Here is a 17530-nt window from a genome sequence, read left to right as displayed (position 1 = left end):
ATATCAGTTCTGATTTAAGTTTCTTGCAACAAAGTGGGTTATGCTGACTCTCAGCCCATGTGTGTTGTTATTTCGATTCTAGATTAAACAAAACAATGGTTCATTAGAAGGACATTAGCACTATTGTTTTGACTTCTTGGGCTGGGAGGAGGCGGGAATATGCTTTACATTCACAGTTATTTTTAAAATTTTAAGTATTGAAAATCATAGGTAATTTATTATGTAGTTTCATATCAGTTCAAATACACTTCATGAATATTGCTGCTGATAGAGGAGCCATACTCTCATATGGCTTTGCTGTTCATAAATAAGTTTTCTTTTTATAAGTGGACACATAGATCATTTTGTGACTACTGTACTGCAAGCTCCCATCAGCAAACCTGAGTATTTGTGGCTTTTACAGTATCATTACTTCTGCATGTGAAGCATCTCATCCGCAAATGTCTGCAGGACTTCAGTCTGCATTGTATTTTCCACATGTTATGAGGAAATATCTCCTGGATTTTCTAGGATGCTTCAGTTCCCAAATATGGATTATTTTTTTTTTTTTAGTAGTAGTACTTTGCTGAGATAGACACAGAAGTCATCCATCTGCTGAGAGAAAGCAGGTTATCTTGCCGTCCCTAAGGATGACAATCAGAGCTATCCACTCCCGGTACTGTATTGGCAAAATTCTGTTTGTGATGAAAATAAGGTTGGTCAGAGCTTCAATGCAGGGCACCACTCACTGTCTCCAAGCAAGACCAGCTGCTGGTGTTTGGAGTCAAATTAATGTGAGAAGGAGTCATTTCAGCACACTGTGAACTTAGTCTGCACAAATTAATTTAGCTATTCATTGCATAGGACTACGTGTATCCTTTGTACATTTGTCAAAAGGAAATTTTAGTTCTATTCCTAGACTTATCAGGCATGCCTTCCTTTCTACAATTTAATTTATTTTCAGTTTGCCTATTGGGTTCACTTGACTTGTCCTTGTGCATTGTTTGCCCCCTCCTCATTATGATAGCCTCTTGTTTTTCTTTCTGGTAAAAATACTCTGTAGATTTTTCATAAATCTGTACTATCTTTAGGGGGGTTCGTTCCATTTATTTTTCTCATATTTTTGGGTGATTTCTACTTACTGAATTCCTTTTGATTTTCAGAGAAAAATGAGATCCTAGCACTGATACCTGCCTGTTGTCTGATTTTGAAGGGAAAATAAAATCATGTACAAACTGCCCGTTGAATCTGAATCCAGTGTAGGCAGTATCACTGAATCTAACTTGTCAGGTCTTCAAAAAAAAAAAAAAGTTTTCATTTGGCTGTGTTTTGCAATGAAGGTATTCCAATGCAGCAACTGTGACAACCATGGTATTTTGGAAAACTAGTTAACAGAAATATCACCAAGATTACATCGCTCTGAAATTTTTGTTCCAGTGATTTTTTATGAATACAGCATGATCTTGCAATGGCCTGATATGAGAAGAAAAACTTTAAAAATTTATTTTGTGCACAAAGGTTTGTGCTGCTCCCGGAACAGTTTAAAAGTAGGATTTCCAGTGCCTGTGTCTTCAAGCCATATTCAAGGGCACCTTGATTTAAACAGTAAGCAGTGCCCCAGTGTATAGTCACAGCATTATTTCTGTTCTTTGGGGAGAAAATCAGGCTGCCGATGCACACGTCCTTCATGGCAGAATATCTGTCTAGAGAGAGGAAAGCAGATGTATGTATAAGTCTAAAAATCCCAAATATAGCCTCTAATAGGTGTGATAATTATTTTCAGGAAAAAGTGATAAGATGCAGTTTAAATCCGTGGGGCACATTGTTCCAATGAATGTGTAGTGTATTTATTAAGGTACTCACAGGATTTATAGCTGCTCCAAAGAAGTACATCTGCTCTATGACTACAGGCAACATTAGTTTCCAGGGAAAGTTTCTTGAAACTTTTTTTAATATGCTTTAACCTCTTGCATGCTGACTTGATATATCTAAAAGTGAGTTGCTCCGCTTAGTCCTCACTGTCAAGGGCTAGATAGAATCATAGAGTCATAGAATCATAGAATCATTTTGGTTGGAAAAGACTCTCAAGATCATAGACTCCAATCATTAATCTAACTCTGGCACTAAACCATGTCCCTAAGAGCCTCGTCTACGCATCTTTTAAACACCTCCAGGGATGGTGACTCTACCACTTCCCTGGGCAGCCTGTTCCCATGACTGACAACCCCTTCCATGAAGAAATTTTTCCTAATATCCAGTTTGAACCTCCCCTAGTGCAGCTTGAGGCCATTTCCTTTTGTGCTATCACTTGCTACTTGGGAGAAGAGACCAACCCCCTCCATGCTACACCCTCCTTTCAGGTGGTTGCAGACAGCGATCAGGTCTCCCCTCAGCCTCCTTTTCTCCAGGCCGAACAGCCCCAGTTCCCTCAGCCGCTCCTCACCAGACTTGTGCTCCAGGCCCCTCACCAGCTTCGTTGCCCTTCTCTGAACTCTCTCCAGCACCTCAATGTCTTTCTTGTACTGAGGGGCCCAAAACTGAACACAGGATTCAAGGTGCAGCCTCACCAGCTCTAAGTACAGAGGGACAATCACTTCTCTAGTCCTGCTGGCCACGCTATTTCTCATACAAGCCAGGGTGCTCTTGGTCTTTTTGGCCACCTGGGCACACTGCTGGCTTATGTTCAGCTCGCTACAAATCAACACCTCCACATCCCTTTTAGCCAGGCAGTTTCCAGCCACTCTTCCCCGAGCCTGTAGCTCTTCCTGGGGTTGTTGTGACCCAAGTGCAGGACCCGGCACTTGGCCTTGTTGAACCTCATACAATTGGCAAAAGCCCAACAATCCAGCCAGTCCAGATCCCTCTGTATGGCCTTCCTACCCTCCAGCAGATCAACACTCCCACCCAACTTGGTGTCATCTGCAGACTTACTGAGGGCGCACTCAATCCCTTCATCCAGATCATAGAGCTGTCAAAGAGAACCGGCCCCAATACTGAGCCCTGGGGAACAGCACTCGTGACCGGCCACCAACTGGATTTGTCTCCATTCACCACAACTCTTTGGCCTCGGTCCTCCAACCAGTTCTTTATCCATCGCAGAGTACACACATCCAGGCCATGAGCTGCAGCTTCTCCAGAAGAATGCTGTGGGATGCGGTGTCAAAGGCTTCACTGAAGTCTGAGTACACAACGTCCACAGCCTTTCCCTCATCCACTAAGTGGGTCACTTTGTCATAGAAGGAGATCAGGTTGGTCAAGTAGGACCTGTCTTTCATAAACCCACGCTGACCAGGCCTGATCACTTGGTTTTCTTGTATGTGCCACGTGATGGCATTCAGAATGCTCTGCTCCATGACCTTTCTTTGCACCAAGGTCAGACTGACAGGCCTCTAATTCCCTGCATCCTCCTTCTGGCCCTTCTTGGAGATGGGCGTCACATTTGCCGACTTCCAGTCAATCAGGATCTCCCTGCTTAGCCAGGACTGCTGATGAATAATTGAAAGTGGCTTGGTGAGCACCTCCACCACCTCCCTCAGTACCCTTGGATGAGAGTTTCCATCTGCTCTGGATGCTCAGGCTGGGGTAACTCCTCTGGCTGGAGTCCCCACTCCAGACTGTCAAGACTCAAGTACATACCACGCAAAACTTATGTAATTCTTGGTTTCTGGGAAAAGAAATCCAGGTATAAAGACTGGATGGGAATCATAAGTCTCTAGTAGTATTTGATTTAGATGGCCAGGGGCTGCAGGACACACCATGGCATTCAGCAGCAGTTATGTGTAGGGGGGTACATGTCTATGTACATATATTGAATGACCTGTTGGTCCTGAGAAACAGATATGTTAAAAGAATAGCCCAACAAAAGCCCATGTCTATACTACACACTTGGCTTAGCCCTATATTTACTCAGTGCTTTGACCCACCAAATCTCTTGCCCCATAGCTGTGCTCCTGCTGGCAGGCTCATAGCTTGGAGGTGCCAAGGAAGAGTCTCTTAAACCATCTCCCATCCCTGTGTGACTGCATGAGCACTGCTCCCCTGCTCACTGTCAGCCACGGATTGAGCCAACCTGTTTTTAACATCTTGCGAGGACACAGGGAGGACACACAGGCAGCTGGGTACAAGTAGGAGGTAGCGCCCACCAGCTGAAGTTTAACTGTTAGAATCTGTTCCTGTTCTACATCTCTCATGGCCAGCCACGCTGTGGTGGACCATCCTCCAGACTCACAGAGCACAGGAGGTTGTCAAGTCTCACCTGGTGGGGCAAGTGTTTACAGACCAAAGCTGGAGATACTATAACTCTGCGAGATGGTTAGCAAGCTGAACCACAACCTCAGCATACCCCAGCCATGCAGGACAGACAGAGCCAGCTTTGAGATAGCTGAAGAGGGATATTCTGTTCTGCACAAAGGAAGAAGGAGAGAGAGAAAAAAACAGAAAAAAAAATAATTTTAAAAAATAACCCAATGAAATGAGGAGGAATGGATTTTTCATTGTATTTCATGGCAAGTTATTACTGCTGTTACAAAAGAAAAAGTTGAACCTCATCACCCCTCACTATAGCTGCTGAATCCATATGATCAATGCTGCATGACCGTTCCTCCTCCTATGTGCCCATTTGTGGCTGAAGGTCTGAACTAGAGTGAATGTAACTAATTGTGTGATATTAAGGGCAGAGTAGTCAACAACTGTTAGTTCTGCTGGCAAATGACCAGTAGGTCAGGCTGTTACTCAGAAATATCACAGGATGATGTTGCCAGTCAGAGTGCTGACTAAGGGAGAGGAAGAATGCCAAACAAATGAGCAATCATCACAGTGTTTTGCTTAGGATGGAAATCTCAATTAGGATTCTATACTTCTCTGCTTCTTGTTCTTCCTTGTGGCAATCTTTTTACACAACAGCAAGATGTTAACAGTGCAGAATAAAAGGCATGCTAATAAGTATAATTTAACTTTTTTTTTTTCCTTGAACACCGTATTTGCTTCATGTTCTTTCTTCCACTGTATGTAAGAATTAAATAAAGAAAAATGGTGCCGGGCTGTTTCTTTCCACAGGCTTTTACATTTTTTCAAGCCACCTCCCCTCTCTGAGCATTTGTGCATTTGAGAACAATGGTACATTTGCTCCTTTTCCTCCACAAACACCAGGTCCCCTCTAGGAGCCTGCTGTTCTTGTATATAAAGATTTAAGAGCAGCAGATAGAACTGGAACAATCTGTCTGAAACCCATTCTTTTTTTTTTTTTTTTTTTTTTTTTTATCACAAGCATTATCTCACTCATTATAAAAGACTTCTGTTCATCTACTCCTTTTTTTATTTTACTTTTTTTTTTTTCCCCAAAAATCTCCCTGTCTCTACTGTTATTGGCTTTGATGGACACATGAAGTATGATAGCCTGAGACACATTCGACAGAATATGACTTTGGCCTGCATAAATTACTGTCAGGGAATTTTCAGGGAAGTACTGAAGTAAATTTGCACCGACTGAAAAATGAGTTATAATTTATAGCATAATCACTGCTACTGAACAATTTGATGGGTAAAACAATTAACTGAGTTTATACTTCAGGTGAGTCATCATAATTTTTCCTTATAGTTTGACTTCTCAAACTGCTCTGAGATCTTTGGAGGAAAATATTTTAGAAGAGGAATTTTCCCACTACCTTGCCAAAACTCATATTTCTTTCCTGTCAACATCATGTCTTTCCTTTCGCAAGTAATCCAGAGATGGCAGGTTTTGCTCTTTCCTCAGATACCCATATAAACTCTGATGGGGGGTAGCTAGGATCCTTCCACCCTGTGCCAGTAGTTTTGTGGTCCTTTTCTACTCCATTTCACCAAATCCCAGTTTTTTCAAACAACATTCTTGAAATGCTCCAATTAAGAGGATAAGAAATGAAAGAGTTTGTGGAGCTCGGGATACTTATGGGATGCTCCTGAAAATATACTGCAGGCAGTGGCCTATATTTTATGCATTCAATATCAGCGGTAGCTTTGGCTCTGTGAGGATAATCTCCTCTCTGGTGATGAGCTCCTGACTGGAAAATATGCCCCATTTTATACCTAAAATAGACAGAAAATGTGAATGTTTCTATTATTATTCTTTATCTCATTTGTGATGCTGCCCTTTGTGAGGTTGCATTTTTTCCATTTTGAGCTTTTTCTACCCTGTAAAGAAGTTTGGGTTTAGTTTTTATCGACAGAACTGCAAATTTTCTACATTTTTCACCCCATGTCTTGTGAAGCTGCTTTTCTTTAAATCTGCAGTCTTCACTATTATGGAAAAAAAAAAAAACATTTTCCAGCCTTTGTGACTATTACTAAATCCTCCAAAACATGAATTCTAAAACTTCTAGGTTTCAGAGGCAAATAAATTGCAGCACTTGCTACTTTTATAATGTCATTATTTTCATGATAGACTCATGACTGTGGGAACACAGTTTGTGATCACCAAATGCCTGGCGTGGCCTTGCGTGAATCCTTGCTGAAATGCAGCAGCAGGCTAAGGTGGTGAAGCCACTTGGAAAAAAGAGACAAATAAATAACCAGTGTTCAGCTGCCTCCATCCTGAGGGTGCTGGCACAGAGGCTTGGCTGCTTTTAAGCTGCGTATGTGCAAGGAGCCAGCATCAATCTTCTGTCCAGCTACTCACTTCCATCAAGAGGGGCAGCCAGCAGGATGCTGCCTGCCAGCTCTAGGCAGCTCTGCAGCAGGTAACGCTCATTTATACCTGTTTGTGCTCACAGGCAGCTGTGAAGAGCAGGCAAGGGTTTGTCTGGGCTCTGTGGGAAGAAGGAGGCAAGAATATTTTCCTGTTCTTTGTGAAGTGACTTCCCAGCTGTCCATTGCAGCTCGATTGCTTCGGGTCTTGTAGTTTCACTTTCACTACCTGCCCTGCCCTCACCAGTGCACAGAAGAACATGCACAGCACCTTCTTGCTGCATCCCGTTTGTGCCCTACATGTCCCAGAGACAGCATCCTTGTCACCGCAGAGCCACACAACCTGCCAGGACCATGTGTCTGAATCACAGAATCATAGAATGTCCTGAGATGGAAGAGACACACAAGGATCATCAAGCCCAACTCCTGTCCCTGCACAGGACAACCCCACAGTTCACACCATGTGTCTGAGGACCTTGTCCAATCACTTCTTGAACACTGTCAGGCTTGGGGAGCCTGTTCCAGTGCTCCACCACCCTCTGGGGGAAAAACCTTTTCCTAACGTCCAACATAAACCACCCTGGCACATCTTCCTGCCATTACCTTGGGTCATGTTGTTGGTTGCCAGATCTCTTGATCAGCACCTGCCCCTCCTCCTCCCCTGTGACAAAGCTGTAGACCATGATGAGGTCTCCCCTCAGTCTCCTCTTCTCCAGGCTGAACAAACCAAATGAAACCAAATGACTTTAGCTGCTCCTCATACGACTTCCCCTCCAAACCGCTCAACAACTTTGTAGGCCTCTTCTGGACACTCTGCAGTAGCTTTACATCCTTTTTATCCTGTGTTTCCCAGAACTGCACACAGAGCTCCAGGTGAGGCCGCACCAGTGCAGGGCAGAGCGGGACAGTCACCTCCCTCGCCCGGCTGGCAATGCTGGGCTGGATGCACCCCAGGGCACAGGTGATCGTCTTGGCCAACCTCTGTGGTCTCTGTGATGCGGGAGTCTCTTGCATTAGCACCAAAGGTCAGGGGAAAGGGCAGGCACAGCAAGATAGTCAGTGCCTGTTGCTGCTGCTGCCTGTAGCAGAAGGCTTGACATGACTGCTGTCACTGCTCAGCACATGCCGGGCAGCAGCCCAAGCAGCCTCCCCTTTCCCAGCCTGTCAGGAGCAGTGGCCACAGCTTCACCTTCTCCAGCTCTGTCTCGCTCGCTTTCCCATCCAGCGCTGGGTTGGTGCTTGCCCTTCCTTCTTGGCAGACAAAAATCAAGTTTACACATGCAGCTACCTGACTCAGACCTCTTCACCAGAACATGATGTTCCCCTCTCAGCACTGTGGTGACATTCAGTGCCCAGACGCCAGCATCACACTTGTGGTGGCAGCGAGATGGATGGCAACCTACAAAGCCTGCCCAAGAGCCACAATAAATACTCGAGCAGTAACACTAAGTCTAATTGCATACTGTATTTACCCAATTGATTTGAACGTAGCTTGAACTATGCTGTATTGTCATGACTGTTAGGTGGACATATCCTTGGAAGAGTGGAGAGGCTTATTACTTAAAGCAATACTCAAGGAGGCAAAACAGACTTTTCATTAAAAAGGTGCAAGAGATGTAGCAGTAATGCTTTGCTTATCCAGTGACTGCCTGTTTGATTTCAAATAATTTTCTTTGTATATAATTATTTTATTGAAGATATAGATATGCTTTCATATATATATATGTAATAGGAGTATTACTTTCTCCTCTTTTTGTATTTGGAATGAAAACTCTTTGGGACAGACACCTTGTCATTCAGATTCACACAGTGTGCCTCAAGTGCTTGCTACTATGCCCAATGTTACCCATACAAAATTGTTGGTGTTTGCTCTTTAAACTGTCCAAATTAGATTCCACGAATGGTCTTGCAGAGTGCATTGAATTTATGGCTGAGGTGGGCACTGCACCTTGAATTCATACTGCTCACTGAGTCACAAGGCTCAGACTCCAGAGCCCAGATATAAGCGGTGTCCAAGCTCTTTTAGCTTCAAAGTGAACAAAAAACTAGAAGTGGTTCATTTCCTGATGCAAGATTAGATTGAACACCAATCTTGCAATATCTAAATTCATGACTTTCCACTCAGCCATGGCATAAAACAGAAAATCGATTAGTCTCATTAGATTTTTGCTGCTTTTAGACAAAATCTTATGAGAACACCTCATTACTTCGCTGTACTTCAAACTGCACTTAAATTTTCTCCCTCTTTTAGAAGGAACCTTAAGCACTAGCAGTAGCTGAACCTACATGCAGCCTCTATGTCTTCTGCCTATGTCTGTCCGTGGCAGCCCTGAGGAAGCTCTGTGCGGTTGTTCTCTTGGGATCCGGTAATTGGACTACTTAACCCTATCATGAAAGGACAAGAGAGCACAGCTCCACATCAGCGGAGGACAACCCACCTTCTCCTCAGTAGGAAGGCAATGAAAGTCATTAGACTATTGACATAGTGGATTTACACTACAAGGCTCTCTCTGATTCTGATTGTTTTCCTGATAAGCACTTTTCCTGCTGAGCCTACTTGCCTTGGCAGAAATGTCCTTTGTTAAACTTTTCTATCTCTGAAAATATTATTATTTTCATTCTAAATCTTTTGTGACTTTTCATTTTTGACTTAGATGTTTTAACAAGTTATATTTGCATGTGATATAACACCAATTTGTTGAATCCCCTTTTGTTTCTGAAACAGCTCTGAAAATGAAATTGTGCATCTTCCTCAGAGAGCCTACATAGAAAATTTGGCAAAAAATAGATACAGAACTCCATATCACCACAATCAGCACATGCAATGTCACAAAGTCTCTGCACTGACTTTTAATACTTTCCCAACTGTATATATTCACCACTTGTAATAATGCAGATTTGTGTATGTGGATTAAAATAATCCAGAATGCAAATATCCAGGCATTTGAAATCAAACTCTTGTTTCAGTTAAGCTGAATGACTGGCAACGAGAAGCACTAGGGGAGGTAAACCTACCAAGCATTAATTCTGGATTAAAAGAAAACATAATATTGGAGGAAGCAGGATTTTGCATGCTGTGCCTGCAAGTTTGGGTTGTTCCAGTAAAACATTATTACAAGTTATGATGCAGATAAATGCATTTTTCCAGCTCTAATTTCTTACTCCTCATGACCACCGTCTCTTGGGCTGAGCCTGCAGGGCCTGACATTCCGCCCTCCCGGCTCAGGGCAGGCAGGGGTTACACCCCGGGCTGCACAAGACATGCTTGGACAGAATGAGATTTTTTATACATTTCTGTTACAGGAGGGCACATGGCAAAAGAGGGAACAAATTCCCAATGGCCTTAAAATAGGCCGAGAAAGGTGCTGTAGTCTGATTAACGGATTAATGAATCACTTTGCAGCATAAGAACACCAGTCATGAAAGAGCAGATGCTTTTAGACCTAAACTTCCTGAAGAAAGAGGTAGTATAGTTGGCCTTTGTGAACAATGCCAAAAGGTTCCTGAAGTCCATAGGGAAAACCGTACTGGTTTTTACATTGTATGGAAGACATCTCAAATATTTTATGACAGAGTACAGTAATTTCAAAATCTTAAGGTGGATACTTTATCAAAACTCTCACTTGCATACTCTGGCTTTACATTTTTCTTTGCTTTCTGTATTTTTGGCCACCTTAGCACAGCTTTTTCTCCATGGCTCTGTCTACTCTGGGTAAACAGCTGGATGTGCCCCTTGTGATTGAGAGGGTGGAAGGTCAGAAGCCCAGAAGTTGCTGCGAGGGTAGCCATCATCTTACTGCTGAATCTTGAGTTATTTCAAGGCATTGAGAGTCCACTGAGAGCTTCTTCAGTTTAGAAGGCAATGGAGTTATGTCAAGAAGTAACCACTAGAAGAAATGAAGTTAAATGTAAGGCCACTTCAAGTATGAAGTACAATTATCCTTCCTGCTCTGTTATGAAAGGATGGATCCCAGCTTTTGCTGCCCTTAGAAATCTTGCACTTCTCAGAGCTGTTGGGTTGCTTGAACTCCTTGTCTGTTATAACACATGCAGTTGCCTGTAAACCCTTGAGTATTAAGAGAAGAAACAGCCACTTCACTACTGGTAGCTGATGAACATTTCCAGGACAAATGAAAGTTTGTATAAGTTTGAAATACTCTATCAGTAATTGTTTACATTAGATATTATCTTTTTTGCTTGGAGAGATGAAGGACTGTTCACAAAGAATCAGTGCTTAATTTCTGAGCCTTGCCACAGAAAAGCCTCTGGCATTTTGTCTTTAAGATTCCAGCACACTTCTGGTGCTACTTTTATACTTATTTGCAATAAAGAGCTGATTGTTCCAAGTGCTTTACATATGTTTGAATCAGATTTATAGACCAGCTTTTTAGAACTGCTCCTAGGTACTACAGGAAAGGGAAAAGCTGCTTCAAGTTCCGACAGATTTCCATTTCAAGGCACAGATGTTTCCAGTGACTTCCACTTTCCAAAAGCCAAGTTTTTATTTACTGGAGATCCACAAGCAGTGAACTTGGCCCTGACATACCTACTTAACGAGGCAGACTGGTTGTGCAAATCAAGCCATGAGCAAGGGCAAGAGTGAATGGGCACATTTTTGGAAAGGAATGGAAGTCTAGCCCAGGTTGCTTCACCATTTGACAGACTCCTCCCTTTCCTCTCTCCCCAGCAAAAATGAATGTTGACTGTGGGAAGAGTTTGGTGTCAGACTTTACCTGTCTGTAAGCAATAATGTCAGTGCTTTCATTAAAAAGAAGCCTCCATTTGGTGATGTGAGGCAGCGTTAAGCTCTCTGCAGAGCTGCAGAAGCTGCTGGAGGTGGGGTCTCCAGGTGAGGTTTAAGACAAAAAAGATAGCAGTGCCATAAGGTTATTAAAGGCCTTAACTTTCGCTTGTCAAAGATGTGGGTAGCCCTTAGAGACAAGGAGAGAAAAAAATCCTTCCATTTCACTTTAAAACACTCTGGTGAGAAAAGTCTTGCTTTGGAAAGTCACCTAGCTCATTTGTTTTATTTCACAAATTACCCAAGCACCCATTTGTGCTTTATAACTGGGGCTCAGTGTTAGTTCTTGATTAGAAGAGCTGTCATCTGCTTTTCTGTGCAGAAACATGAATCACAAGCAGGCAGTCATCAGTAGAGCTCTGGACCATTTAAAGTCACAAAGTCTTTTTCTTTTTTTTTTTTTTTTTTAAAGAGGCAGAAAAACAAAAACATTTGTTGCACAAGAAGGCCTGGGTGAAATCCTCAGAACTTATCTGCGTTGAGAAAGTATCAATAACCGTAAAATTTCACAGCCCCCTCTTTAGAACCGCAGCCTTAAAGTTTTGTAGGGGAAATAGAGCTTTGGTTAACCTTGGCACTGGCAGACCTCATTAAAATAACAGCCTGTCACTTTTGAGTTTAAAATAACAGGGTTGTCAGTTTTATATTCAGCGGAACAATCTACGGCGTTATTCTCTGCGAAACGCAGCGGGCGCACGTCGGGGGGCTGGCAGCGGCGCAAAGGCTGAGCAACACTGCCATCTCCAGGAACCCCCACATCCAGAGTGCTCCCCAGCAGCCAGAGCCCACGCTGTACTCAAATCCCGCTGAATCCGTGCCCTACGCACCTCGCTGTTTTTTAAAAGGCTGAAAAAAATAATCCACGATCAAGCATGTGGTGGTTCGGCAACTGCTTGGCATTTACATTTCTTTTGTGAGAAAGTGTGGAAATGTATAATGTATGAAAAAATAATCTCCACATAGAGCAAATAAAGTCCTGCTTTGCTCATTCTGAATCAAAGCAGGTCATCCTCGCTGAGGTACCTAATGCACATTGAAATTTTGGGCACCTAATGAGCTGTTCTAAACAAAAAATATGCACTTACACTCCCCATATCTAATCAGTGGAGAAATTAAGGTGCCTTAAAAAAAACCACCTGTGCAAGAGATATCCTCTTTAGCTAAACTCAAACATCTGGGTGAGATAGTGGGAGCCCTGTTCAGTTGCTTATACACAGGTGTCTAGTGCCTCAGACATCTATATAAAGCTGACATTTGTAGCAAAGTACATAGAGGAGACGTCTTTCTTGAGAGGCAGCTCCTCAAAGAGAGGTCTGAGTGAACTACTTTTCATTAAGCACAGTTTGCAAGGCAAACTGTGCGTCAATTAAAACACTCATCTGTTCTGTACTAACTTACTTGTGACGTATGATTCTTGCCCTAACTGTGACACCCACATGCAGCAGAGACATAAACACAACAACCAGTTAGAGACAGTATATAATATGTGCTTGCTGACCTAGTCCTTTTAAACAAGTTCTTGGCCATTAGTCTTAGAATGCTTTCAAATTAAATCTCTAATGGACATAAATACTGATCAATGTATGAAAATCTGGTGCAGCTTTCTGCTGGTATGGCATAACACAAATCAAATCGTGATGATCTGTTTGTTCTTACCTGGCCATGCCCATGGTGAAGGACATGCTCCTCGTGATCCCACATGCAGCTCAGGTGGTCAAGCACCATATCCATAAATCTGTTATCAAGCTGCCCATTATTGTATTAATACAAGCTCTACATCATTTTAAATAGAGACTGCAAGGGTGCTGGGCGCGTAGCTGGGTATGTTAGACACGTCTAGGGGAAAGCAAGCAGCAGGCAGTAGAAAATGGTCTGTTTTTTCATCTGGAAATAATGTAGCATGAAGAAATGGCATTAGTTAAATGTTGCTTGTGGATTGAAGGGCAAAGGAGTATATGACTAAAGAAACTACATAGACACAAACATGGCTTGTGATAGCTACTTTCATGTCTTTTCTCTAAGGCAAAACCCCAGGACTCTTTCTACTCACTGTCTGTAACTGTTCTGTTGGTGTCACACACCAGTAGGATACACTTTACAAACCCAGCCTGAAGTCCCTGAAATTATTAATACAGTGCCCCATCACAAACATCTGCTGCAAACACCTTCCAAGTGGCTACGCCACCACATGCTCACCCACGGTGCATCACCCGGAGTGGCACCCTGCTACACCAGAGAAGCGACATCCAGTGAGCAACCAGAAATGTTTGTACATTTTCCCGGGGTATAAAGGCTTAACTCTCCATGGGACTTTACATGGAGGTGTTTCTGAGCATCATCCCCAGGGAGAAGGTATTGACAGAAAGGCAAGCTCAATATTCTGCTTGCATATCAAAAATAAAATCTTCCCAAATTGCAGGATAAACAAGAAAAAAACATGCAATGCAAAAACACCAGGAAGAAAAAAAGAAGGTTAAAGAGAACCATTTCTTCTTAACACAAGCAAGACTCCATATCATTTATTGCATTGGATTTGGGTCAGTTTTGGATGCATTCTACTAGCTTTGAACACTATTTTAGCATTTTCTAATATTCCTCTATCTATGAAAGTAGGGATTATATTGGAGGGCATGAGATGGACTTGCCAGGGGAGAACTTAGCAGGCAAGGAGGAGGAAAAAAGGGAATTTACTTTTTAAAAATTATTTTAGGGCTCCCACCTTTAAAATTTGCTTTTTGGCCCCCACATTTCTATTGGAAATGAAAGTGGATTCCATGAGCAATTGGCTGCTCATTTCACAAGCAAATGTCTTTCTGGGATATTTCAAGCCTTATAAAATGTAGCCACCTCACTTTTAATTTTGCATGGTATTTTCAAGGCTTTTTTGAATTATCCTGGCAAGTCCTTCAATTTATCCATATGTCTTGAATTAAAATAAGGAATGCTATGGTCTGATTCCAGCTAAAATGATGGGCTTGCTTTTCAGCTCATTTCATTATGTTAGAGTGCAAGGTGAGTAAAGAAGCTAGAAACACTGGTCATCTTTATTTACCTGCTTATAACTGAACCTATGCTGGTAGGGCTGGAACTGAACTCACAGCTGCTGTTCCAAATTCTGCTGAGGAATTGCATGACATACATGACTGCCTCAGTCACATCAGAAGTCAGCGGCAGAAATAAGAAATGAACTGTATTTCTCAATGTAGAGCATGTAACTATACCATTTCCATAACTCCGGATATGAATTTCTCTTTGGAAATGATGCAAATATTTAACATTTCTCACCTACACAGTAACACTTCCTTTCTGTTAGCAATTATAAATGAAGGCCAGGCTATTTTAATATCCATTTCTACATATCTCCCAATAAATTAAAAATTCAGCTCTTTGCATGGCTCTTGCTATATCCTTTTTCTTATGAGAGACAAGGTATTGCAATTTAAAACAAATTTATTACCCTGAAAGTAGCTGAAAAAAAGTAGTTCAGTATAATATCAGGGCTATGTCAGGAAGATAGCTAGGGAAAGTCAGGCTAACTAAAGCCAAAGAGATCCAGCTGTCCTAATCCGAATAAATCTCTGCTAGAGAAAGTTGAAAGAAAATACGTAAAATATCAAAATTGCATACATCTCATGTTTAAATGTTTCCACAGAAGCTAACCAAGCTTGCAAGTCAATCTTTAATTCAAAGAATAGGAAATACCAAAGAATCATTTACAAGGGCACAGGTCACTAAGGTCTGACTTGGTATATCACAAGCAAGCAATGGTAACTGAATCTTTAGCAGCTTTTGCCTTGTTTTCAAGGGACTGCACATCTGTAACACATTTTTTACATGCTGGTGGTGATCAGAATGACGTATGGTGGGACACGCATAACCATGGGGACTAATAAGAGACTTTCTGTGGCCATGCTTGAGGAGATCCCAGAACTGAAGCCACTGAAACCCACAGGCAAAAGTTTTACATATCATTGCGGGCACTACATCACTTAATTCTATTCTGCATTTAAAGTTACATTAAAAGTACTCCAAATTTGTTGCCTGCCCAATCGTTCATCATGCAGAAGTGAACGTGGCCGTCAGGCTACTCCCTCGAAAAAGGACATGAATCAATCTGTGCTCATAATTCTTCTTTCAAGGCCATCAGAAAACACCCTGCATTTCCAGAACACCAGTTTCAGAGTGAGGTTCAAGGGACCGTTTAGGTAGCTGTGAGAACTCCACTGCCAAAAGCTGAGAGGGTTAACAGAGATCCGGTCACACGGCAGGAAAGTGCAACACTTCCCAGGCTGAGTCCACAAGTTGTTTAAAACTCGCTGGTGAAATAACACAAGGGGGAGCTGGGGATAGCTTTGAAGGCAAATATCTGAGGGGGATAAAAAGTGTTAAAATGCACCTGAATTGGAGGAGCCTAGAGGGGGCTGCAAATGGTAACCTTTTCCTAAGCTGTAGTCATTTTTGCTATTGCTGCTTTTTGTGAGTCATGTAAATGTCTCCCTTCCCCCCCAGGCTCTAAAATGGGAATGACATCTCAAGGGAATGTCTGTGAGATTAATTACCTGTCATTTGCCAACAATCCTGGGTAAAGCAAGACCACCTCTACTTTGCCAGGTGCACTTCTGAAAAAAAAATCTTTATTGCTAGGAAATTTAATGATTTGTTGTCTATATGCAGTACACATATAGAGTATGTAAACATCATTTAATATCTTCAGAGGTGACTGGGGAATGGGAGTCTTCATTCTGATTTTCAGGGAGTATCTGGACAGCCTGTACAGCATGTGAGCTGTAAGAACCACTCTCCACTCTTTTGCTGACTTCTGTGTACTCCATATTACAGCCCTTACAAGGACCAGGAGAGGAAATCACTTTTCAATGGGTGTTGTCTCACTTACAGTTCAAAAACAGAAGTCTGCAGTCCGGGAGCACCAGCTCTCATTTGGTTAAGTAGAAATCTAAATATAACTCTAAACATCTGAGTTTTGAATAGCTTGAAATAACTTCCAGATAGTGGTGAAGTTATTGCTTTGACAACTAATTGCTCACCACTGCTATCTATCAAAATGCTTGTGTAGTTATCCAGGCACAGGCAATAAATAAGAAAATCTGTCCCCTTGGCTCCCCTGTTCCTGAAGCTTATATAAATGGACCCTCCTCACTGTACACCCTCTTCCCTAAGTATTCTATAGGATTTCTCTGTATGATTTACTGCACTGTGGCCTAACAGGACTTTACACACCTCTCTGTGAACACTGGGCAGCTTAACCAAGTTGCTTGTGCTGATTAGCTGTACTGGGAGGGACCCTGGGGTTTTTACCTTCAACATGAGCAGAAGGAGAGGCTGCTGTCTGCCCAAAGACCCTGGTCCCATCAGCCAAAGACATCAGAAAGGGCAGGCATCCCAAGAACATTCCCACTACTGCTGAAGGCTTGCCCATGGTCTATAAACTGGAATTTAAATTTTGGCTTGACAGGGCTCCCCTGTTGAGATTTTTAAGGCTTGCAAATGCTGCTAGTGTCTCATATGAAAACAAAGCCACTAGGGCTTGGCGAGAAGTGTGGAGGAGATTTATAAGGTGTCTGTCATGGCCAGAAACACCGTCGACAGCTCATGCAGCCAAATACTGCCTGACTTATTTCTTACGGATGAAAATGTGGATGGTGCTTCTGAAATAACATCCTTGGCTGTTTCTATCTCCTAGCTTATAAAGTGACATTCCACCGAGTTTAAGCAAGGCAAAGCAGCGTGGGCCATTTGCTCAGAGAGCTATCATGTCTTCAGAACAAAAGATAAAAGAGATAAATAGCCAAGTACAATATTGTACCTCAACAACCTAAAAGCCAATCTCGAAACTGAATGGAAGAATGGAGAGATTTTATTTCTTGGGTTTTTTTGAAGAATAAAGCTCAGCGATTTCCTTTGAAAGCTATTCAAAAAGTTCCCCTAAATCCTATTACAACTTAATGTGAAATGCATCTGTTTCCAGAAGAGCAACAGTAGCACCATTCATCCTTTGTAGTCTGTCCTTTGTTGTGTTTTGTATCTATTCTTGTAGATTCTTCCACTTTAGTGTACAAAACGTAAAACAAG

The 17530-nt window shown here is 42.3% G+C and overlaps 1 protein-coding gene across 1 annotated transcript in view; it reads left to right on the top strand.

Moving 5' to 3' along the window:
* Positions 1-17530, top strand: part of GPC6 (glypican 6) — a 769976-nt gene that overhangs the window by 741717 nt on the left and 10729 nt on the right. The window lies entirely within an intron of this gene.

Source organism: Caloenas nicobarica, chromosome 1, assembly GCF_036013445.1.
Source record: "Caloenas nicobarica isolate bCalNic1 chromosome 1, bCalNic1.hap1, whole genome shotgun sequence".
NCBI lineage: Eukaryota > Metazoa > Chordata > Aves > Columbiformes > Columbidae > Caloenas > Caloenas nicobarica.
The sequence above is the reverse complement of the archived record's forward strand: the minus strand, read 5'-3'. Positions and strand labels throughout refer to the sequence as shown.